General features: G+C 42.6%; 1 long non-coding RNA gene and 1 pseudogene across 1 annotated transcript; one reads left to right on the top strand and one right to left on the bottom strand.

Annotated features, from left to right (window-relative positions):
• Window positions 1-1468: 1468 nt before the first annotated feature.
• Window positions 1469-25322, bottom strand: LOC145716963 (uncharacterized). The gene is made up of 4 exons (XR_014139906.1): window positions 24413-25322; window positions 23389-23567; window positions 20034-21148; window positions 1469-1984 (listed from the first exon to the last, which is right to left on the bottom strand). It is a non-coding gene; the product is annotated as an uncharacterized LOC145716963 (long non-coding RNA).
• Window positions 16429-16590, top strand: LOC115944605 (U2 spliceosomal RNA; annotated as a pseudogene).
• Window positions 25323-26109: the final 787 nt, after the last annotated feature.

Raw genomic sequence — 26109 nt, 5'->3', positions numbered from 1 at the left:
TTCTGGAGGCTGGACGTCTGCAATCAAGCATTGGCAGGGTTGGTTTCTCCTGGAGCCTCTGTCCTTGGCTTATGTATGGCCGTCCCCCACCTGTGTTCACAAAGTCTTCCCTCTGGACATGTCTGCATCCTAATCTCTTCTTCTAAGGACACCAGTAAGATTGGATTAGGGCCCATCCTCATGACCTCGTTTTAGCTTCATAACCTATTTAAAAACCCTAACTCCAAATACAGTCCCACTCTGAGGTACTAGAGGTTAGGACTTGACCATTTGGGGTGGGGATGTGGGTGGGGAGGACACATCTCAGCCTGTAGCACCCCCTCCCTCCTGGACACTCTTCTTTGTCTGTGCTCCAACCCCCTGCTCCACACTTGCTCCCTGATACCAGCCCCCATGGGCAAGCTCCTCCCCCTCCTCGGGTTCTGACACCCACTCTGGGCGGGTCCCCTGTTGGGTGCCACCCCGCACTGTGGGGTCTCTGGCTCCTGCGTGAGGCTCCCCACCCATGCAGATGCCCTTCTGACCCCCTAGAGCACCCTGAGCATGGTGTCCCTCCTCCCTCCCCCACCCAGTGTAGAGGATACCTTCCTGACTCCACCCACTGCCTTTAGGACTGGATTGTTCTGGAAGGAAAGTGAAGGAAAGGAACAGGGGGAGGAGGAGCAGGTTTTTGTGTCCCAGGTTGGAAGGTCCAGAAGCAGATGCTGAAACAAGTGTGGGGTGCAAGATGACTTCTGGGAACCTGTGTCTGTGGAAGGAAGGGCTGAGCAGGATGGGACAGGGGAAGGTGTTGAATTGCAATGCAGCTCCTACAGATCCGAGGTCAATCCAAAGGGGAGCTCCGGAGTCGGTGCTGCCCATCAGCGTCCTCTGTCTTCATTTTCCTGCCCTGGTTGGTCAGGGGATCTGTGCTCCCTAGGAAGGGTGGGGCTCCAGGGGCCGCAGCTGACACAGACCCCGGAGGAGCTGACGGCCTCCTCCCCACGGATGAACGGTGGCTTCTTCCTTGAGGGGGATTCGGGTGGTGCATCTCCAAGTCCACAACATTTTGTGTTTGTACATGATTTCTATTAATTTTCTGCAGCACCTTGCTGGAGACTGAAAAATACAGCACTTCTTTGCAGTGGGGGTGGGGGGTGGAGAGGGGAGCGGGTAGAATTAACCCAAAGAATTCCATTTCCAGTCATGGTAGTTAACCCTCTTGCTGATTGCAGTTATAAACCCTAGGAACAACATACAAAGTGACTGTTTGAAGGTAGGAAGAAGCTGGAGTAGATTCAACCCTGAGCCACAGGACCTGCAGTGGCCGGGATGCATCAATGGAGGGCACTGCCCAGTCTGCTTGGCACAGGGTTGCTAGAACTGAAACGGAGACCTGGGGTCTTATTGCCTTGAGGTGTCGGAGGACTGAGTGAGGGTCTCTCAGAGAAGCTGGAATTGGGCAGTCACAGAGCGACAAACCCCCAAATCTGCACGCAAACCCCCCAAATCCTCCATGTACCCCAGAAATGCTGATGCGTGGTGGGGGGGAGCATCATGAGACCAGCAAACAGTAACATCAGGAAGCCTAAAAGAGCAATACGAGCTTTCTCTGCTGATGCTGAGACAGAGCTTGGGGTCTTGGTCCTACTTAGCTTGAGGGGCTTAGTGAACACCTTAGGTTTTTTACTGAAACCTCAGAAAAAGCCTAAAATTAGGGGCAGAATTACAACAGATCTGCCCTAACAAAGCGTAAAACAAAGCGTAAAATTACATAGAGGAACAGACCGGTGTGGCCATGCAATGAAATACTGCTTAAACAATCAAAGAAAAGAACAAACTACCAGCACACACAACACTATTTATAAATCTCAAAAACATAAAAGAAGCCAGATGCAAAAGAGTACTCACTGTGTGTTCCCTTATATGAAGATCGAGAACAGGCCATCCTCATGGATGAGCATAGACGTCGAGACACTGTTCCCCATATAGGGTGAAGCTTGAACTGTGGGGCAGGATGGGAAGGTTTATATCGTCAATGGGGAGGTGGTTCATGGGGGTACGCGTGCGTCAAAACTCATCAAATTATGCATGAGTATCGGTACATATCAATGAAAGATCAACTCAAACCCAACAAAACAATAAAGATGAATTCCTGGGCGCCTGGGTGGCTCAGTTGGTTAAGTGACTGCCTTCGGCTCAGGTCATGATCCTGGAGTCCCGGGATCGAGTTCCGCATCCGGCTCCCTGCTCGGCGGAGAGTCTGCTTCTCCCTCTCCCACTCCCCGTTTGTGTTCCCTCTCTCGCTGTGTCTTTCTCTGTCAAATAAATAAATAAAAAATCTTTAAAAAAAAAAACAAAAACAAAAGACGAATTCCTTTGCCTCCCCCTACATGGTTACAGAATATAGGGACTTCACGTAGAGTACTGAGCATCCATAGTAGAGCTGGTACTGCAGAGCATAATTAAAAGAAAATCATCTCTCACGAACCACGTTGTAAATGATTGTTTCTCTTTTTGTCTCAATCCATTAAGTCAGACACCTAAAAAATGGTGCTTAGGGCATAATTATTTACTTGAAATAGGAAAACATCTCCTCGGTACTTTGTTAAATAAGTAGAATACTAGCAGAAGGAATCTTACAAAACTGCTTTTTAAAAATCACCGAATTTTGGAGCCATGGTAAAGTGATGGCTAAGAATTAATTGCAAGAGAATTCCTCTCTTCCTTCTACAGATCGTCCTCAGTCTACAATGGGGTTGTGTCCCAATAAATCCATTTTAAGTTGGAAGTATCTTAAATCAAAAATGCGTTAATACACCTGACCCGCTGAACATGATAGCTTAGCCTCGCCTACTTTAAATGTGCTCAGAACACTTGGGTTAGCCTACAGTTGGGCAAAATCGTCTAACACAAAGCCTCTTTTATAACAAAATGCTGGCTGTCTCATGTAATTGATGGAATACTGTACTGAAAGTGGAAAACGGGATGGGTGCGAGTGCCTGGGTCGTGTACCCTGGGGATGGCACAGCTTCCCGGGTGCTGTGGCAGGCTCCTGCTGCCCAGCATCATCGGAGGGGATCACACCACACAGCACTAGCCTGGGAAAAGATCAAAATCCAGAATCTGAAATCCAGTTTCTATTGAATGTGTATCACTTTCTCATCATTGTAAGGTCAAAAAATCATCAGGTCGAAACTTGTGAGTTGCAGATATCCTGCCCTTGCTCACTCCAAGGACTCTTACCCTGGTCCGTGGAGTTATGTCCTACCTTTCTGCTGATTACTCACATCATCTAATTAGGTCTAAGTTGTGAGTGGATGACTTCACTTCAATGTCCGGTAGGCATCCGAACCCCAAATTCAAATCGTAACTCTCACTCCTACTCACCCGCTTACACCAGCCCGCAGTACAAAACCAAACAACCTTCTCTCCCAGAGAAACTTCTTTCGTGTTTTGCAAGCCCCAATGGCGGATTCATCCCTGTGCCATCCTCTTCCTTCATCCTCCACAGGAAAACCTCCGGTGGTTGTGTTGTTCCTATCTCCAGCATTCACCCCCAAGCCCCCCCACTTCTAGCCATGTCATTGACATTCCGCAGTTCTGAGGCACAATCATCTGTCCCCTGGGATGTGCACCGCCTCCTCCCCGGTCTCCTGGTCTGTGTCTGCTCCACTGCAGAGTGATCATTTAGAGCTAAAAGTTATATGGGGTCACTTTCCTGCTTCTGTTATCTTAATGGTGTTCCAACTGCACTTAGAATAAAATTAGGGTTCCCTACCATGGCCTGGAAGGCTCCGAATGATTGAGCCCCTCTCTGTCTCCAGCACCATCCCTACACCTCACATCCTGCCCGCCATGTTTTGGCCACTCTGGCTTTCTCTCTCCCTGTCAGGACATGCTAAGCTCGTCTCTCCCCTGTCCTCACCCTTGCCGTCCAGCTTATGTCTACCTTCTGTGCTGAATCTGTTTAACGACAAACGCTTGGCCAACATACACATAGTGAAGATCTAAAGTGAATACAGAGAGAGAGCCTTTCCTCCTTCATTAGAAGGTAGGGTCCTTCAGAAGAGAAACACTGTCCCGTTCTCCTGTTCTTTTCTGTGCCTTCACCACCTACTACAGTGTCTGATATGCAGATAGTGATTAATAAGCATTTATTGAGGAAATAAAATGACACATTCTCCGCCATCAAGAAGGCATTCTAGAATACTCCTGAACACATCAGCTATGCTCACTTTTGTGTTTTTACTTTCAGATTTGATTTTCTGCATGTATAATGTTTTACCTAGATTAAATAATGGAGAATGTATGATTTTTGGATTTCCGAAAGTATATTATAATGAATACCTTTCAACGGCTCTACACAATTGGTCTTCATAATTGTGCTTTTAAATGTATGGGTAATGGTTTAGTTACTGGAGGTACCTCAATTTACACTTGGATATATATAGTGTTTCTAATACAGCAAATGACTTTTCTCTGACACACTATCTCCTCGTCCACAAAGTCAAGATGATACTGATTCTTACTTTCAGACATTGTTTTGAGGATTACATAAGATACTGCACGTAAAGGTATTAGCAGTGCTCAATACCAATTTTTAAAATGATAATTATTACTATTATCCATATAGTAATAAGTTGTAATGAAGTACTCAATACAAATTTAAAAAATGATTACTGTTACTATTTGTCATATTGACATTATACTAGACATACTAAACTTTGTGCCTGTATTTTTAATTTTAATCCAGTCTGACCACTGCTGTCTTTTAAATGGAATGTTTAACATTTAATGTAATTCTTGATGTGGTTAGATTTAAGCCTATCATTTTACTATTTGTTTCTGTTTGTGCTTTATATTTGTTATTTCTGTACTTTATTTTGGAATAATTGAAATTTACTTAAATTTTTACTTCCATTTGCCTACTAACATTTTAGATATATTTCTTGCATTTAAAAATAATGTTCATTCTTAAGTTTAAAAGTCTACTTAGTTAATATTGTACCACTTTGCCTAACATGTAAGAAATCACAAATGTCTACTACTGCCCTTGTCCTCTATGTTGTGGTATGTATTATATGCATATACATTAACCCCAAACTAAAATGTTGAATTTCTGCATTCAACAGTCATATCTATTTTAAAGTGAACAGTCTTTTGTATTTTACTACATGTTTGCCATTTATTCCCTCCTGAACTTCTAAGTTTCTATCTGATGTTCCTTCTGTTCAGCTTGAAAATCTTCCTTTAGAATTGTTTGTAGTAACGATTTGCTGGTGATGAATTATTATTATTTTTTTAATCTGAAAATACCTTTATTTTGCCTTTGTTTTTGCTGAAACTAGAATTTTGAACTGACAATGTTTTTTCTCTTTACCATTTTAAGGTATTGTTCTATTCTTTTGCTCTCTAGAATTTCTGATGAGAAGTCAGCAACTTTTCAAATTGTTTAGTATTTTCTCTTTCTATTTTATTTACAGCAGGTAGCCTACCATGTTCCTACGTGTGGTTTCATTTGCTTTTTTTCCTGCTTGGGTTTTACTGAGTTTCTTGAATCTGAAAATTTATGTCCTTCAACAAATTTTGGAATTTTTTGATATTTCTTCACATATATTTTATTCCTGGTTGTCTCTTTGCCTTCTGATATTCCAGTTACACATATGTAAGAACTTCTGATGCCTTTTCACAGGTCAATAAGGGTTTGTTTACTTTTCCCATCCTTTTATCTTTTCATCTTCCTGTCTTCACATTGAATAATTTCTATTTCTCAATCTTCAAGCTCACTTTCTTCAGTTATCTTCAACCCATTATCAAGCTGTTATTTGTATTATAACATGTATATTGTAATTTTTATCTCTAGCATTTCCACTTGGTTCATTCCATTTCATTGCTGAGAAATATTTTCACTCATCGAACGCATTCACATTCTCCAGCACAGTTATTATAATAATTGCTTTATTTCCTTGTTTGTTATTTTTGACATCTGAGTAAATACGAGTGTATCTTTTTAGATTGCCTTGTTCTTTTAAATGAGGTCTGTCATATTTTTCTGTTTCTTCTATGTCTAGTAATTTGGGATTTTATGGACATTTATAGACATTTTGAATAATACGTTGTTGAGGTTCTGGATTCTATGTTACCCCAAAGACTATTGATTTTTGTTCATTTTTAGTAGGATGAACCTGGGTGAACTCAAATTCTACACCCTGAAATCTCAGCTCAGTTCACCAGCCTTAGCTGAGCTGCTTGCAGTCTGCCTCACACTTACAATGCTCAAGAATTTGGGGTCCTCTCTGTGGCCTTCTCCTTTCTTTCATGTCTAGCTGCCATGATTGCTTTAAACTCTTCTTATTTCTCAAGCCTGTAAAACTGCAGATGTATTTATTTATTTATTTATTTATTTATTTAGTCAGAGTTTTATCCATTCTGTGATGTGTACTGGGGACTGCACTCAGGCTAAGGGCCAAAACAAATGGAAACACACCCAGTTTTGTATCCTTCCTCCGTTTGTCCTCTTCCAGTATCTCTCTACTCAGATCATTCTTCAGTCACTTCAGGTAGTTGTTTTTATTCAGCTGGTGGCTCATCTGGCTGTTCTTTATATATAGAACTTACATAACTCAACACTAAAAAAATCCAAATAATCTGATTAAAAAGTGGGCAGAGTACATGATTAGACGTTTTTCTAAAGAAGAGATATAGATGGTCAATAGATGCATAAAAATATGGTCAATATCACTAATCATCAGGGAAATGCAAATTGAAACCACAGTGAGATATCACTTTACACCTATCAGAATGACTAATATCAAAAAGAGAAGAAATAACAAGTGTTGGTGAGGATTTGGAGAAAAAGGAACCCTCATGCCCTGTTGGTGGGAATGTAAATTGGTGTAGCCACTGTGGAAAATAGTATGGAGGTTCCTCAATAAATTAAAAATAGAATTACCATTTGATCTAGTAATGGGTACTTACCCAAAGAAAATGAAAACACTAATTTTGAAAAGATATGTGCAACCCTATGTTTATTGCAAAAGATATGGAAGCAACCTAAATGTCCATCAGTGGATGAATGGATAAAGAAGATGGGGTGTATATACACAATGGAATGTCACTCAGCCATAAAAAAGAATGAGCTCTTGTCATTTGTAACACGGATGGACCTAGAAGGTGTTATGCTAAGTGGAATATCTCAAAGACAAGTACCATATGATTTCACTTATATGTGGAATCTAAAAAGCAAAACAAACAAACCAGAAATAGACCCATAAATACAAAGAACAAACTGATGGTCACCAGAGGGGAAGTGGGTGGGGGATGGGCAAAATGGGTGAAGGGAAGTGGGAGGTAGAGGCTTTCAGCTATGGAATGAGTAAGTCACGGGTATGAAAGGTACAACATAGGCAATATAGTCAATGATACTGTAATGGAGCTGTGTGGTGACAGATGGCAGCTACACTTGCGGTGAGCAGAGCATAATGTCTATATGTCAATAAAGACATTTGACCATTGTCAAATCACTACGTGGTACACCTGAAATAATGTAACATTATATGTCAACTATACTGCAGTAAAAATAAATAGAAATAAAAAAATTGAAGGAAATTTCCAAGGCCGAAGGATATGAGTTTTCAGATTGAATGGGCATGTTGACTCCTAAGTGCAGTAAATGAGAAAAGACCCCATTTGGGACACATCCTCAAGAAATTTCAGAACACCAAAGAAAACACCTAGCAACTCCCAGAGAGAAAAGCAAAAAAGTTCCTTTTTAAAGGAATGAGATTTAGAACAGCAAGGATTGAGGAACTGTTCTTTCTTTCTTGAAAAATCACTTAGCAAAATGAAAAAGTTGCTGCAAGAAATAGGAAAATTAAAGATCCAGAGTGCTTCAGATGAGGACAGTGAAGGGATACCCAAGGATAACATCACATCTGGGTGGTCTTGGACCCGCGCCACCTCCCATTTGGGTACCATGTTCCTCATTAATAAGGTGGGGAGAAGTTGAAAAGACCTCTCACAGTGAGGATCCCATAAGTCTGTGTTTTAGTCATCTATGCTGTGTAATAAATGGTAACAAAATTAACAGCTTAAAACAATATACATTTATGATCTTAAAGTGTCTGTGGGTCAGGAGTCTGGGCACAGCTTAGTTGGGTTCTCTGCTCATGGTCTCATGAGGCTGCAGTCAAGGTGCCAGCCCAGGCTGGGTTCTCATCAGAGGCTCAACTGGGGAAGGATCCATTTCTTTTTTTTTTTTTTTTAAAGATTTTATTTATTTATTCATGAGAGAGAGAGAGAGGCAGAGGGAGGAGCAGGCTCCCAAGGAGCAGGGAGCCCGATGCGGGACTCGATCCCGGGACTCCAGGATCATGACCTGAGCCGAAGGCAGACGCTTAACCATCTGAGCCACCCAGGCGCCCGGGGAAGGATCCATTTCTAACTGGGCTACTTCAAAGTCTGTTCATAGTCTACCTATTCTAATTCTCATAGCACAATGTCCGATTTCCTTAAATCTGAAAAGTAGGCTATCAGCCAAGGCTGGAAGGTTGTTTCCAAGAAGGTTGAGCTCAACTGTGAGGCAACAAGAATGTGATCTGTTGGCAGGAAAGCCCACCTGGTGTCAAAGAGCAACTGAGATGCTGGGATAGCTGATCTGGTTCAGGATCACTAAACCCGAAGAATAAACTTTAATGAGGCATTGGGGAGAAGCTGGGCTCTTCACGTTTTCCTTCTTAACACTGGGTAGCAGATGGTTTTTCTTTATTTCTGTGAGATTTTCTGAGGACACTCCACTCCACTCCACTCCACTTGGAAGGTGTCTGATTTCTCAAAACGCTTACGGTGAGAACCCTGGGGTCCTTGAAGTTCATTTGGCTACTGTAAAGTGAATGAAACTGAAAGGAGAGATAAATAATCCATTTTGCTTGGATTATTCTTGGATGCTATAAACAAAGATGGAGGGTAGGCCTTAGAGAAATAAAACTTTCCTCATCTAGTGTTTTGGTTTCCTTTACACAGAAAAGAAATTATTCAGAAAATATTGTGAAAATGTCACATTCTTCTTTCTGGAGCATGTCTTGTAGGCAGAATCTTGTTTTGACAATGTGTTCTCCATTTAAAGAAGTCATAACTATTAAGCGTTGTCATGAAAATTCCTTCTTATGTCTTTATTAAAATAGTTAATAAAGTAAGAAAAAGCCTATTGTTTACCTTTATGGCCTTTTCCCTACATACTATATAATTTCTTTTCCTTTCCTTTTTCCCTTTCCTTTCTTTTTGTGCAATCATTTCCCTACATTTTCCACTCAACCAGCTTTACAAAGCGCCTTCTGTTGCTCAAACCCAGCCTTTTATCTCACTCAACAGACGAGCTGGTAAACATTTTACCAAATGCTCTCTGGAATTAGTCACCAAATGATGAAGTGACATAAAAGAGAATTGCTTTACTGCAACCTCATGCTTTGTGATTCTGTTGTCCAGAGTTTCCATCTGGGTAAAAAAATTTTTTCAGTGAATCTGCCCGGCTTTAGGGATTTTCATTTATTTGTTTCTGGTTTGGGAGCCTATTGTAAATTTTGTCCTTTATATGTTGATGGGATGAAGTATACATACAGACTTCAAGTTATAAAATAAATAGGCTCACGTAGATGAAGAGTACAGAATAGGGAACATAGTCAATAATATTGTAATAATGTATGGTGACAGATGGTGACTGCACTTATCAAGGTGAGCATTGTATAATGTACAGAATTGTCAAATCTCTATGTTGTACACCTGCAACTAATATGACATTGTGTGTCAACTATACTTCAATAAAAAGAGAAACAGACATGAATATTTCAGAATTACAAACCCAGAAAGAAAACCCTAGAAGATACACCTATAGCCATTAGGAAAGAAACAAGTACCTATGTTTGACAGACCTGATCTATGACTTCTTTGTGAAAAATATAAGGTAGTTTGGAAACATGATTTCATTCTAATGCTTACTAGCAAGAGCTAATGTTGTAAGTGCCATAACTTACTTTATACCTTATCATCGCTTGAAATGGCATTTGAAGGATAAAACTTTAAAATAGCATTGGGTAATATTCTTCAAGAGACTGCATAATAAATCCACATGGTGAGGTCACTGTTGCCACTCTTGTTGTTTGTGTGAGGATCCCCAAAATCATTGAGGGGAGCCAGGCCCCGCGTTAGATGAACGCAGCCCTCACATGGTGTTCTAATTGAGTGTAAGCGATGAGAATGGGTGTCTTGAAAGGTCTGCATGGGCCCACGGTTATCAGGAAGGTGAGATCGAGCAGCATAGGGCATGGGTATCCTGGAATAGGAAGTGGACCAGGAAGGAGCTAGAGAAAGGCACCCCACCCCCAACCTCTACCTCTATTTTTATTTTAAATGCTGTGTGGGAGTAAATGAGCTTGTAGGGATTATTTCATTTTTAGTACCTAGAACTCATGAGTACTCTGTGATACGGTCTAAACTTTGCAGCCAGGTAAACGAAAGAGTCAACCTTAATGAAAATCTCTCTAGCAGTCTCTACTTGTTATAGATAACCTGTTCTGTGTATGTAAAACAGATAATAATGAGCGTGGATCAGGCTGGAAAAGGTAGCCAGTCCTGAAATGGGAAGGGTGTGCATGTGTCATGATGAGTGTGGGTGAGACATTCAGTCCAGGTGTACAATAAGCTCTTTATTCCATCACTCATCCTCTGAAAAGGAAGTGAGTTTCAAGCTAATCTCATCGGCAGAGGTTCCCTGCCAAGAAGCCTTTTGACTGACCCTCAAATGGACATGCTAGCTTTCACCACCCAGCATGGCTCCCCTCCTCCGCCCACTTTCTCCGGAGGGCAGGCTGGCTGCAGCCCATTGTGGGCATCAACGCTGGGCACAGAGCACCAAGAGAGGCCCGCTGATGCCCTGCGTTTCAGAACTCCTCCCAGCCCACTTCGTAGCAGCAACCCGATCTTCTCACGGCAGCTAAGGTCAACAGATCCTTGCGGCACCTGCCGGCCCACCTGCTAGCAGAGCTGCCCGAAGTGTCCAGGCGTTTGCATTTGTACCAGGTATTTGTGGCTACTGCAGCAACAGACCCTTCCTTGGTTCCTTGGTGGAAGCACCACCCAGTGGAACCAGGATTTCTTCTTAGGCAGAGCCTAAGTTTATGGGAGTAAGGGAGGTTTTCTTTTCTTTTCTTTTTCTTCCTCCCTATAATTATATCATGGTAGAATATATCTGCAATAAACTGCACATCCCTTAAATGGACAATTTGATGACTTGACAAATGTATATATCTGTGTGGCCGCCACCCCAATCAAGATATAGAATATTTACCATCATCCCTATAAAGTTCTCCTGGCTCTCTTTGCAGGTCCAGGAAATAAAAAAAGACTTTTAGGCAGCTCTTTTCCTCAAGTTGTTCGCTACTTGAGCAATGAGGCATAGATACTTTTCCTTCTATGTATCGGCCCAGCGACCCCATGTTGGATTCTCTTTTTTGAAATCTGGTTGAGCGGAGTGTGCATTTTACTGCCATTCCAAACCAGGGGCACGCAGCTGAAGACCATGGCTTGGGGGCATTATGAGCTGACAGTAAATCATCTTTAGTTTAGTTAACAAAGTGGACAAAGGAATCAGAACTCCAAGGCCGGGCGCGGTAAGGAAATTGGTTGCACCCTCCACTCCTGCCCTGCAAAGACTGGATCCTGGCCCTGATGAGTGCTGATGCCATTTCTGGATGATGAATCTTCTCCTTGACCCTCAACTTACTCAGATTCCTTATCTGCCCTCAAACGTGAGATTAGGCTGCATAATTTTGACAGGGAGAGGGAAAAGCCCTAGAGTTTCTTTTTCCTAAGTTTGCCCCCTCATCTCCCCACCTGCCACCCCTTGATTTAGCTAACAGCTTCACTTCTGGTCCCCATCTCTCTCTCTCTCTCCACGCATCTCTATCTGCCCCTCCCTCTCCTTCCCCAGACAAGGGGCCAACAAGGTGGACCCAAGGAGCTGGGGGCCAGGACTGTCAGGGTTTGTGCCCTAGGTAGGACCAGATTTCAGAGAATCTCGAAGGAAGAGAAGGAAGGATGATCCAGACTGGGGACATGGCAGGAACAAAAAGTCAAAGACAGAAATCTGAACAGGACAGCCTGACAGCACAGGTCTGGGGAGTCCAGCAGAAACTAATCACTTGTGGAGAGACTTGAGGCAAGTTACTTAATCTCTCTGAGCATCAAGTCTCACATCTGTAAAATGGGAAATAATTAATGGCTATGTTGAGGGTAGATGTGAGGATTATTGCTGACACACGTGGTGTGTGTCTGATGTGCACGGTACTAATGAAATGATGGGAAATGATGAGTATTATCATAATGGGATGTGGGCAGGAGCAATGGGGAGACCAGTCTGGCAGAGGAAAGTGCAAGCATGCAGAATTTGAAGAATCCAGCAGGATACAAACCATAGAACACCATTAACGGACATCATTTCTTTTAAAGTCAGTCTCTACTTCTCAAATCGTCTTAAAAATGGAAACACATGGAGGATGTATGGAACCTACCACCTGCCTTTTGAGATTTTGAGATAAAAAATAAGTTAGGGAATTAAATGCAAGGCTACCACTATGTTTCTGTGTAATGAATGGGTCAGCACTCGTCATCATTATGACTAAGGCAGTGGAAGGAAAATGTGCTGAGCGATTCTGACCCTGATGTATTATGACTTCCTGTTGTGATAAAGAGGTATTTATTATGCTAGTGTTGGGAGAGCACTACTATTACCGAGAAACTGCCCCTAGGGATGTGATAGGGTATGAAAGTAACTTTCCAAGGACAATGTGCTCAACAAATATTTACTCAACACACATCACAAAGTATGCATTGAATGCCAAGCTCTCTTCCCGGCATTCTGTCCTTATTCTACACTTCTGCATCCCAAGTTCATGACTGAATTCATTTCCATTACGGCGTCTTGCTTCCTCTGTCACTTGATATGTATGAGCTCTTCCTACACCAACTCTTTATTATAATGGAAATATGTCCCCCTAGTAATTTTTCCCACTTTGAGTTTTATTCAGGTGTAACTGACCATAGGTTTGTTTCATTTTCACACATGTATACATCCATTAAATCACTGTCATCAGCATCATGATCATCACGTCCAAAAGTGTTCCCTTGCCCCTTGTAATCCCTTCCTCTCACCCCTTACTGGGTCCTGGGCAAATGCCACTGGGAGGTGGGGCTGCATACAGAAATGTTACATACAGACCACATATCTGCCAATAACAGCACAGAAAAGACATGGGGATAAAGCTATATCAGGGTCAAGAAATGACTAGGGATGGTAAACTAACAATTCTTGATGGGTTTATAACGTTAAGAGAAATAATATGTATAATAATAATGCCACCAAAACAGGAAAAAGGGAACAGAGCTATATTGTACTAACATTTCTATATATTGCTGGAAATAAGCTATTATAAATCTGAGGCTAATTCTGATATGTTAAGATGTATATGGTAAACCCTAGAGCAACCACTAAAAAAAACCCTTTAAAATATCGTGGAAAAAAAAATCATTGAAGACATTAAAATGTAACATTGGAAAATAGTCAATTCAAAGAAAGCGGTAAAAAAGGAACTGAGGAACATGACATGAGGCACATAAAAAAACCAAACAAAACAAGTAAAATATCAGGCCTAAATCCAACTATATCAATAATAAATTTAAATGTGACTAAACACATAGTTCAAACCAAAGGTAGAGATTGTCAAACTGGATAAAAAAAAAAAAAAAACATGATAGAAGCATATGTTGTCTATAGAAGACACATTTTAAATTCAAAGATACAAATAGATTAAAAGTAAAGGATGCAAAAAGATGTATTATGAGAAGAGGAACCACAGGAAAGCTAAAATGGTTATACCGACATCAGACAAAATATGACATTAATACATGAAGCAAAACCTGACGGAAATGTGGGGAGCCTCGGACAGACGAGGAAAGACAGCTGGTGACTTCAGTACTCCACTCTCAGTAGTGGACAGAATAACGAGGCAGAATATAAAAAATTATGGGATGCACCTAAAGCAGTACTTAGAGGGAAATTTACAACTGTCAGTGTCTATATTAAAAAAGAAGATAAAATGAAGGAAACAATCAACAAATTGAAAAGGAAGCCTATGGAATGAGAGAAAATATTTGCAAATCATATAACTAATAAGGGGTTAATACCCAAAATACATACGTGTGTGTGTGTGTGTGCGCGTGTGTGTGTGTGTGTATAAACTCATACAACTCAATAGCAAAACCCAACAAACAACCCAACTAAAAAATGGGCAAAAGATCTGAATAGACATTCTTCTGAACAAGACATCCAGATGGCCAACAGACACAGGAAAAGATGCTCAGCATCACTCATCATCAGGGAAATGCAGATCAAAACCACAGTGAGATATCACCTCACACCTGTTCTAATGGCTGGTATCAAAAAGACAAGCGATAACAAGTGTTGATGAGGACATGGGGAAAAGGGAACCCTTGTGCACTGTTGGTGGGGTGTCAAGTGGGTGCAGCCACTGTGGAAAACAGTATGGATGTTCCTCAAAAAATTACCAGTAGAAATACCATATGATCCAGCAGTGCCACTCTGTGTATTTATACAGAGAAATGAAAACACTAATTCAAAAAGATAAGATGTACTTCCACATTCATCAAAGCATTATTTATATAGCCAAGAAATTAAACAACCTAAATGTCCATTGATGGATGAATAGATTTTTAAAATGTGGTGTGTATACATATACAGTGGAATATTATTCAGCCATTAAAAAGAAGGAAATCTTGCTATTTGTGACAACATGAGTAGACCCTGAGGGCATTATGCCAAGTGAAATAACTCAGACAGGAAAAAATAAATACTATATGATCTTACTTATATGTGGAGTCTAAAAACAACAAAGAGGACAGGTAAGCTCGTGGATACAGAGAACAGATTGGTGGTTGCCTGAGGCAGGGGTAGGTGGTGGGTAAAATGAGTGGAAGGGATCAAAAGGTATAAATCTTAAGTCATAAAATGAATAATCCATAGAGATGTAATGTACAGCATAATGATGATAGGTAATAATAAGGGGTTTCATATTTGAAAGTAGCTAGGAGAGTGGATCTTGAAAGCTCTCATAAGAAAGAAAATTGTAACTATGTATGATGATGTGTGTTAACCAGATTTACTATGGTGGTCATTTTGCAATATATACAAATATCAAATCATGACATTGTACACCTAAAACTAATATAATGTATCAATTATATCTTAATAAAAAAAAAAAGAGACCATCTCAAATCATTAACCCTAATTTCTGCCTTAAGACATTTGAAAAAGAAGAGGAACCTGAATCTAAAACACCAATACTCCCGACCCCTCTTTCTGTGGCTGGTTTCCTGCTGGTGAGCAGGATTTGCCTGGAAGCAAAAGGCAGCGGAGCGTGGTTTAAAAGTTTAAAAGATAACATTTTAAATTAAAAAAATCAAAATACAACATTGGAAGCTATAGTTTGATCTAAATTTTCCATGCATCCTCTTGCTTGGTTGTCACTTCCAACTTCCAAACACTTTTGTTAGTGAAAAGTGCTTTTCAATGTCAATAAATTGTTTAAACATCACTGTTGGAAAACCACCTAAATATGAAAGATTCATTAGACCAATGGGCTTGCGTTTCAAAAAGGCCCATGTAATGCATCCTGATTTGAAAGCCACCTTTTGCCTGCCAATACTTGGTGTAAAAAAGAATCCTTCATCCCCACTATACACAACTTTGGGTGTTATTACCAAAGGCACTGTAATTGAGGTGAACGTGAGTGAGTTGGGCCTTGTGACGCAAGGAGGCAAAGTTATTTGGGGCAAATATGCCCAGGTTACCAACAACCCTGAAAATGATGGATGCATAAATGTAGTCCTGCGGGTTTGACAGCAGCTTCAGAGAAGAAATTCCTTATAATTACCGAAAACTACACACCGATCAGGAAGACCACCATTACTGTGGTGGTTCTGAATATTACCAAACAGCCTTACGTATCTGCAGTCATCCAGAGAAGTATTTATTCTATTGTGAAAAACATTAAAATAGACATTTATTAAAATTTAAAAAAAAATGAAAAAAAATAATAATAAAATAAAATTTTAAAAAATGACAGAAGTTCTTAATTAAAATTAATCTAAAACTAAAAAAAAATTTTTAAAAATTTAAGAAGTTCTTAAAGGAAAGTCTGTGTTGTACTTTTAAGTATGGAGAACTTTCATTTCAACCAAGCCAGTACAGTAAGCATTTGGGTGATATTTTTTTTGGTCCTTGGTATCGGCATTAATTCAACCATATGATAAAGAGCTTTTGCATACTTACTATGTGATAAGCACTCAGTTAAGTACTTAGTAAATAGCAAACTTCCAATCGCTTCCCGGCCTTTTGGCTAAGATCAAGTGTAGTATCTGTTCTTACCAGTTTAATAGCAAACTTCCATATCAAAAGTAGTGATCAGTTTTTGTTAGGAGGGAACAAATATAAGACCTTACAGAATCTGTTTTTATTCTCTAACTAAAGGTTAAAAATTTTGCATGCCAGGATGCCTAGGTGGCTTAGTTGGTTAAGCATCTGCCTTCGGCTCAGGTCATGATCCTGGGGTCCTGGGATCGAGCCCCACATGGGGCTCCTTGCTCAGCAGGGAGTCTGCTTCTCCTTCTCCCTCTGCTGCTCTCCCTGCTTGTGCAAGCATGCTCTCTCTCTCTCTCTGACAAATAAATAAATAAAATCTTTAAAAAACAAAGAAACAAAAAAACCTTTTGCATGCCTTTGCAAAAATAAACTCTCATCCTTCATATTCCAATGCCCCTGCTTGGTAAATAACAAATTAAATTAAATCCTCAGAGTCTGTATTAAATATCACTGAATTCTGAACTAATCAAACGCCTTCTTAAGTGAACAACAGGAACGAAAAGTCTGGAAAGATTTTCTAATTGAGATGATATTCCGGAGGGTCCAGAGGACGTTCTGAGAAAGTATAATTTTGGGGTGTTACGTCGCTCAGTATTTCCTGGCGGACGGCAGCAAAGGAAGGCCTTGCAAGTTCCCAGAGGCAAGGGAGGCTTTGCCTGTCAATCACAGGCTTCCCTGTGGTTCTCTGGAAAGTGGCGGGAGCAGGACTGTCTGAATCCAGTTGTAGAGCAGGGTCACAGATGACAGGGTTTATCTTGGGCACAATTTCCCCAGACTACCACCCATAAGTAACCCTTTGACTCTTAATCATCCAGAAGGCGGATAAACACTGCTAAAAAGCTGGCAGGTGCACAGACCTTGACGTCTTTGTTCTAATTCCAGTTGGAATGTACACTGTATGATCTTAGCCAACTTAATTAATTTTTCTGAGCTTCGGCTTTTGCATTTGAAAAATGACGATAGGTTTGTATAGGCTGCTTACCTCAATTAATACTATTTGCCTTTCTCTGCTCTCAACTACAAAGATTGAAGCTACTGGCCCACAATCCCTTGAGCGTTAATCAGAGGCCTGAAGACTTAAAAACGCTTAAGAGTCTGAAGTTCATGTTCAAAACTTTGGGCCATTAAGCAGGGTAACAGATTAATAGATTCCATCTGTTCTTGGCTCTTTACAGAGCCGTCTGGATGAATCTTTTTCTTTTCAACTTGCTAATTTTATCTGTAATCTAAATACTAAAAAAAATGGCAAGTACTGTACTGTACAAATAACATTGTTTTTCCTGAATGATTTGGGGGTAAGTTGTGGCCAGGATGTCCACCACCCCAAATACTTCAGTATGTACACAGATTAACAAGGACATTGTCCTGGGTAATCACAGCACAACCAGCAAAAGTCAGGACATTACACTGATGCATTACCACCATCCACTCCTTGGACCTCAGTCATGTTTCACCAATAATGTCCTTTTATAGCTCAAGGATCCAACCCCGGATCGTGTGCTGCATTTTCTTAGCACGCAGCTTGGGACTTTTCCACCTGGAAGAGTTCAGACCTTGACACTGGAAGCCAAGCCTTTGTAGCATGCACCTCACTTTGGGTTTATCCGACCCTTCCTCGCGAATGAATGCAGCTTATAAATTCTTAGCAAAATAGTCCAGATGTGTGCTAGGGTCTCAGTGCCTCCTACCAGGTGGAAAGCGACTTCGGTGAGTCCTGTTCCAGGTGATGCGATTTGGTTACTGGGTTGAGGTGTTCTAGTTTTTCACCTGTAATACTGTTCTTTCTCTCTCTGTGTCCGAGGCATTTTGTGGAAAGGTATTTTGAGACTATATGATTATCCAACTTCCTCCCTCTAGGTCTAGCACTTAGGGATGTGTCTTGGCTAAATTAATTATTACTGTGATGTTTGGCATTCACACTTATTATGCATGTATTATTAGCTGACTTGTAATATTAAAAGCTGACTTTTCTCCCCATTTGCATTTATTTGTTTTTGGTGTGTGTTTCCATCTGTATGGACTCATGGTTTCCTATTTTATTCCGAGGGCTTTAATCCTTGCATACCATTACGTATTTTGATATTCAAATTCTTTCTGATTTAACCAGTGGAAGCCCCTTCAGTGCTTGCTTGTGCGTCATTTGCCACGTCCTCGACTGCAACACAACATTCCAGGCTCATCTTATATCTGTCCGGCCCCAGCCCCAGAATCAACTCTTTCTCCAGGAAGCCCTGATCCTTTTTAGTGGAGAATGGTATTTGAACCCCAAGGATTTCTCAGATTAAGTTCAATCAAGTCGCTGGCTTGTTTCTCTGGATGTCAGTGACTCTAGGGCTGTGAGCTCATGTTTGATTGAACTTAATCTGAGAAAATCCCCAGGGTTAAAACAGGTTCCTTTGCAACAGAGAGCACTTTTGTTTGCTTCTGCTGGGAAACTACCAAGCTGCATCTGCACTGCTCCGTCTGGAGCTTGAGTTCCTTCCATTTTTTTAAAAATTTAAATTCACTTAGCCAACATATAGTACATCATTAGTTTCAGATGTAGAGTTCAATAATTAATCAGTTGTGTATAACACCCCAGTGCTCATCACATGACGTGCCCTCCTTAATGCCCGTCATCCGGTTACCCCATGCCCCCACCAACCTCCCCTCCAGCACCCCTCAGTTTGTTCCCTAGAGTCAAGAGTCTCATGGTTTGTCTCCCTCTCGGATTTCTTCCCGTTCAGTTTTCCCTCCCTTCCCCTATGGTCCTCTGCACTATGCTTTATGTTCCACATATGAGTGAAATCATATGATAATTGTCTTTCTCTGCTTGACTTATTTCACTCAGCATAATCCCCTCCAGTTCCCTCCACATGGATGTAAATGGTAAGCATTCATCCTTTCTGATGGCTGAGTAACCGTCCATTGTATATACGGACCACATCTTCTTTATCCATTCGTCTGTCGACGGACATCTCGGCTCCTTCCACAGTTTGGCTCTACCATCCTTAACCTGGTGTCGGTACAAGCCTGGCCTCCTCTGTGGGGTCGTTCCCACAATTTGTCTTTAGAGTCTCATGTTTCTCACCTGCTCTGTTCAGGCTTCAGCTCACTCTTCCCCCTCCCCTCCTGCTCCTCTCTCTCGGGCGTGGAATTTCCCCTTGCTGCTTCAGGAGCCGCGCCTGGCTGTCCTCGTGAGAGTATCCGTCAGTGACCTAGCACTGAGGCCCAGAAGCCCTGATGCCCTCAAGAGAGTATTCACAGGGGCGCCTGGGTGGCTCAGATGGTTGGGCGTCTGCCTTCGGCTCAGGTCATGATCTCAGGGTCCTGGGGTCGAGTCCCGCATCGGGCTCCCTGCTCCTTGGGAGGCTGCTTCTCCCTCTGCCTCTCTCTCTCTCTCTCTCTCTCATGAATAAATAAATAAAAAAATCTTTAAAAAAAAAAAAGAGAGTATTCACAGGTGACCCCCACACCACAGCCAGAGACTTCTTTACAATGTAAAACCAGGTTATACTCGTTCCTGGCTGCAAAGCTGCAAATGTACCTCCCAGCACACTGAGACCAAAGTGCAAACACCTACCTGTGTGGTCCGGTTCGTGCCTGTTTCTCGGATTCTGTCGCTCACCAACACGTGATCCTTCCAGAAGAGCATTCCTTCTATTCCTTCCACAGAACACCCTGGCTCCCACTTCAGTGTCCGCACTGGGTACCCCTGTTTGACGTTCTTGCCCTTTCCCCCAGCGCCGGTTCTCTCCTTGGCTTGTCTCGGACGGCGGGAGCCTGGCTTCGCAGAGCTGTTCCCTCCAACACTGCCACCCTCACCCGCGGGTAACTCCGTGCCACCTGTGAGCGCCCATCACCAACTGAAATTCTTGTAATTCTATTTAACTCTTGTCTGGTAATGTTTTACAAGGGTATAATGCCAGGAGAACAGACCCCCGAACCCCAGTGCCGAGACCTCCTAGCACATGGTAGTCACTATTTGTGACTATGTTCGTTGAATAAATAAATGAGGGAAAAGCCATGACTCAGAATATCAGAATCCTTGCAAAGTACATCCTCTTCTGTTAGGAGCATCCCTGAGGTGGAGGACAGATAGAGTCAGGGAAGCCAAGGGGAGGGGGGCCAGGCCCTCCTCACCAGTGTTTTCCGCTAGGTCTTGGTTTGTTACTTCACCAGCCCAGCATTCAAAGAGTCCATGGAAGGTCAACTCTTGGCTTTGTCTCTCAGCCCAAAGCTTATCCTTTTGCTCTCGGACTAAAGTAGGGTGTGCGTGCTCCCATACTATACATTGTTTGTTTGCTTGTTTGGTATTCGTGAACCTCGCAAGACTTTGGACAAACACACACACCCGCACGAAAGCCGCAAAGTACTTCACAAACTCTCGCGCTGAATCAACATTGACGTTCTTCCTGGTGGCGGCAGAGGAGAAGTCCCTCTCACGGGATCTAATTTGGAACATGCTTGTGCGTCGCAGATGCTCGGAAAGTGAAAACTTCATGGCGCTTTTTGGGGTGAAGGAGGAATCAGCACAGCTCGTATTTCGCGTGCGAGAGGCCCCTTGTGTGGCAGGTGCGTACCCTCAAATCTTGCTGTGCGCAGGAAGCAGGGACGGCAGCCCAGCCTCCGTGTGCTTAACGAAAAGGTAAAATACTTTCTCTCTGGCCTTTTCTTTTCCTCTCAGTCATGCATAAGCTGAAAACGGAAAACATATAAACATGTTGCAAAAAGTCAAGCGTTTGGAAATGTCATTGCCCTGGCCGATGTGGTTAGATTTTCGAGCGTGGCCAAAGGGTCCCTTCAGAGCTTTATTTTAACACTGCCAATGTTCATTCTTCCTGGCGGGGGTGGGGGTGGGGGCTCTGCCTACTCCTTTCCCTTCCTCGGGGCTATATATAAATAAATATATTTATTTATTTATTTTTCATACCTTACTGCATACTTTCGGCCAGCCAGCTGCATTTTATATTGCAAATTGGTTTTGACTCTGAGGTCTGGAGTTTCGCTCAAGCCTGACACCATGGGTTTTTGCAAACCTGGCTTTCCAGCTATTCGGTTATACCTATGTATATGATTCATGCTGACATCCCTGCACTGATGGATCATGTTTGCTTTTGGTGGAGATGAACTCCAAGAGACAGGCTTTTAGAACGATGTTCTGAAGTCCGATTCTCTTACATGGAGTGCGTTTACCTCATCTATTGCCTTTAGGTGGTGTAGAGTACACACGCACAAAGCAAGACCCGCGATTGCTATTAGATCGTGGTAGAAGAGGCTCGGGACCAATATTATCTTTGTCGAGTAAAAATAGCATATTCCATTTCCACTTAGCAATTTAAATTTTTCCTTTGGGTAGAATTTGGGGGATTCATACAGAAAAGGAGAAGGTATTTCGATGTATTCTTGGCTAGTAGGACAAGATCCTCTCATCCCTCTGTGGGTGAGTAAGAGTTTCCTGATGTAACTGTGAAGAAGCTATAAAGGTGCTATCATATAAAATTCGTCTGGTCTTTGTCACCCGCTCCTGGCACAGAGCTTCTAAAAGCCCTTGGAGCTCCCTGAGAGGTAGAGGAGTGCCTTTGTCAGTCATGAGACCCTTGGATTGCTCCTGAGTTTATGCTAATGAGATGAATCTTGGTGGGTCCCCAAAAGCTTCAGGGTGGCCGGGGTTACTCTCCAGAAAGAGTCACCACGTGATTCGAAGGCTGGGACTTTGAGGCACCCCAACCTCCAGAGAGGGGAGGGAGAGTTGGAGATGAGTTCCATCACCAATAGCTAATGATTTAATTAATTGTGTCTATGTAATGAGACCCCAATAAAAATTCTGGACACTGAAACTCAGGGGAGCTTCTTTGGCTGGTCAGCATATTGATGTGGCAGCAGAATGATGTACGTGATTCCCGGAGGAGTGGGCATGGAGTGGGCAGGTCTCCTCCTTTGGCTGGTCCTGAGTTGTACCCTTTATAAGACAATGGTAATCGTGACTATATCACTTTCCTGAGTTCTGGGCACTGTTCTCGTGAATTCTCAAGCTGAATGGAGTCATGGGAATTCCTGAATTTGCAGCTGGTTGGTCAGAAGTGTGGGTGCCCTGGGACCCCCTGAACTTGTGGCTGGGGCCTGAAGAGGGGGCAGCCCTATGGAGGACGGTGCCCTTAACTCATGGGGCTTCTGCTGACTCTCAGTGGTCGGAGCCAGAGTGGATTTGCAGTACACCAGTTGGTGGTACATAGAGGCAACATTAAAAAACACTGAAGCTAACTAAGAGGCAGACTTTGTGCACATGTCTGGGTAAAGCACGTAAAGGTCTTCTGAGACAGAAAGGGTGTTGGGACAGGCTGAATTCACCTAGTGACCTTTCAGAAAGCACCCTTTCTCTCCTCACAAGACACTAGTGTCTATCTCCATCCATTAATATGGGGGGGGTGTGTCTATGGAAGGCTTAAGGGTTTTTAATTAGGGCAGTCACCATCAGGAAGACAAAGGGAGATCGGATGACGGAGGAAATGAATGGTCTGCCTCCCACTCCGCTCTTGGGCCAGTGGGGGCTCAGTGGTGGGAAGGAAGGGCCACAGCTGGAGGAACCACTGAGCTGGGAGACTGGGAGCAGGAATGGTGTCTAGGGGACAGGGGGTAAGCTCCAGCAAAGAGGTGGAGAATGGGCATTCTCCCCGTGTTGTGTGGAGTACATGTTGGCTCCGGTTTCCTGAAATTTGGAACCCAAGCAGCTTCAAGAGCCATAAAGAATAGAATCCTCATGATGAGTCCTGTAAACAGTGGTGGATGCAACATGTCTAGTTGGCTTCAGGACTGTGGACGTATTGACAGGATGGGACCTGGAGGAGCAGGGTCAGCTTTTGAGCACTCGAACTGGGGCTAATGCAATGGAGGGATTGAATTTTTAATTTGACTTAATTCATTTAATTTCCACTCACCTGCCGTTAAGCTGAAATAGCCTCGTATGGCTAGTCTCTCCCTTCCTGCACGTCCCAGGTCTAGAGGTTCCTGAGGTCCTGGAGAGACAGGGTGGCAGGCTGTGAATCCCCTCTTGGTGCAGAGCAAACTGTGAGACCTTAGGGGGCTTGATTTCCTTCTCTGTGTTCACTTTCTTCCTCTATAAAAAAAAGGGAATAAAGAAAGCCTACCTCATAAAACTGCTTCATATGTGAGTGCCTGCACATAATAGGTATTCAGTAAATATTAGATGAAAAAGTCTACAGATAATGAGTTGGAAACAACCTACATCAGTTTTGAAAGGTGAGTTTTATTGTCTTCAAAAGCAAATACCAACGTGCATGTTATTGAATTCGTTTATGCTTTTATTTGTCTCAGAAACCCATCTGCATATTATAATTGGAAAATAAAAGTATGTTTCACAATATAGACACTAACTAAATGGCTTTCTTAGGAAGCTTCACAAGGTTAACCATATTATTCAATAAATACATCTTGACTTTACCTCCAAATGAAGTTATCTGGGACAAAATGGTTGGTTTTCCTACCACTTGGAGTCTTTTTTCTCATTTTTAATAATAAAAAAAGTCCAAGAGCAGTCGTTGGCACAAGGAAATAGCATGGTGTGGCACACACAATCTTGGGAAGTCACTTTCAGAGAAAGCGTTGGTGCCAAACTGGGCACCATGTTTATCGTTCTGTGGGTGAGAAGAGACAGTGCTTCTCAGGGCCGCCTCCCCCGCACTGAAAGAGCCTGCTTGTGATTGCGATTCAGACTGGTCACCACGAGACACAAGCAGAGCATAGTGTTCAACTGCTTTTTATTACAAATATATATATATGTATATATATATATCCTCTTATAATTACGTACCTTACCGGGGCTGGAGCAAAGAAAAGAGTATTTGTTAACCTGCCAGGATCTTGCCAATAAATTTCCATGTGTTATGGTAATGTTCTCTGCACCAGACCATATCATCCCAAATTATAAATGACATTTCTTACCTTCTAGGAAGAGAGGAGATGCTTGGGGAAGCCATGGGAAAGGATGAATGTGACGATTTGTGCCACAGCCCCGGCCACTTCACCATCACGAGAGTAAGAGCTGCCATCTTGCGAGCGCCCGTGGCGGGCCTGGCCACGAGCTGTGAGCTCGACCACCACCCTCCGGAGAGTACATTTGTGCTGATTCTTGTGTGCCTGAGAACTGGAGGCTCGGGGCTGGTTGTTGCCAGAACTTCAGGTCACACCCAGGTTCTCTGTCTCCCGGAGAACTGACAACTGACCCCTTTTCCGATGGATGACATTGAAGAGCAGCAACCTTACATTTTGAAGGGTGTCTATGCCAAGAAAACAAAGAGTATACAAGATTAAAAATAAGTTTGTGTCAAAAATGAAAAAAAAATCATAGAAAATGAGAAAAGTCATAAAAGAATGAAATTTCTAAATTCTGGAGAGTTTTTTTCTAATAAAATAAAGAGTAGTTGTTGCTGTGCTCTGGGCACTGTGCAATAGAGTTGTATAAGAACTCACTAATGTATACAGGAACCATATGAGGGAAGTTCCAGGATCATCCCTGTTCACAGATGAGGAAACAGAGCACGGTCAGTGACTTGTCCAGAGTCCCACAGCTAGTAGTAATGGGGGAGCTGAGACTCAGAGCCTGCATCTCTCCTAGCATAACAAGCACAGTTGATAAAGAACAGTTGATAGTCATGTGCACGCTGCTGGATCTGGTAGGGTCTTCAGAGGGCTATTTCCTTTCACAGCCCTTAAGGTGAGTTTTGTCAAAGTATTATTAAATAATTTATTTGGAATATTCTTCAAAAGAGTATTTAAACTTTAAAAAAAAATTTTAAGAGAGAGAGAGATTGAGCATGCACGAATGGGGGTGAGGGGGTGGAGGGGCAGAGGGAGGGGGGAGAATCTTAAGCAGGTTCCAAGCCCATCATGGAGCCCAACGCAAGGCTTGATCTCACGACCCTGAGATTATGACCTGAACTGAAACCAAGAGTTGGATACCCAACCTACTGATCCATCCAGACCCCTCAAAAGAGTATATTATAGAAAGAGGACAGGCCTATCCAGGTCAAAGCTGGAAAAGACCAAGACGGCCTCTCGGTACCATGGACCGTTCCCCCTTCCAGGAACAGCTGGCCTTGCCGTCTTGGACCCTGAGGGATACAGAAGCAGCCCATGAACTTCATAGACAGCCATGAACTTGGCCTCTCTAAGAGGCCCCCCAGGAGCTGTCCCTCCCAGATCAGTCAGAGGGCTGCCCTCTCCTTCCTCCCTGGGAACCCCTGGTTTGTTCTTTTCCTCTGGACACTTATTCATATCGCTGATGGCACCTAGCTCCTAGCGTCAGGTGCTGAGAGCTGAATCAAGCCATGACTGCCTTCTGGCATGCCGAAGAACTCCGTGGGGGCATTTTGGGAACTGATCTGGCCCCCGTACCCTGACTTTATTCTCCCTCCCCATTTCTCTTCCTGTCTTTTAAAAGTCTTAATAGTGTTTGTCTTTTTGTAGGCTGACTCAAATCATTATTTGAATAAGGCTACTTACAAATACTCAAAATGTTTTTTTTGTTTTATGCAGGCATGGGTGTCTGATTTTCTTTCTCCTTTCCTGTTACTGGGTTATTTCTGCTTACGACACAGAGCGCATGGAACACTTGATAAGATGTCACCACACAGTTCTGC

This window comes from Leptonychotes weddellii, chromosome 14 (assembly GCF_054177405.1).
Source record: "Leptonychotes weddellii isolate Sample4059 chromosome 14, ASM5417740v2, whole genome shotgun sequence".
NCBI lineage: Eukaryota > Metazoa > Chordata > Mammalia > Carnivora > Phocidae > Leptonychotes > Leptonychotes weddellii.
The sequence above is the reverse complement of the archived record's forward strand: the minus strand, read 5'-3'. Positions and strand labels throughout refer to the sequence as shown.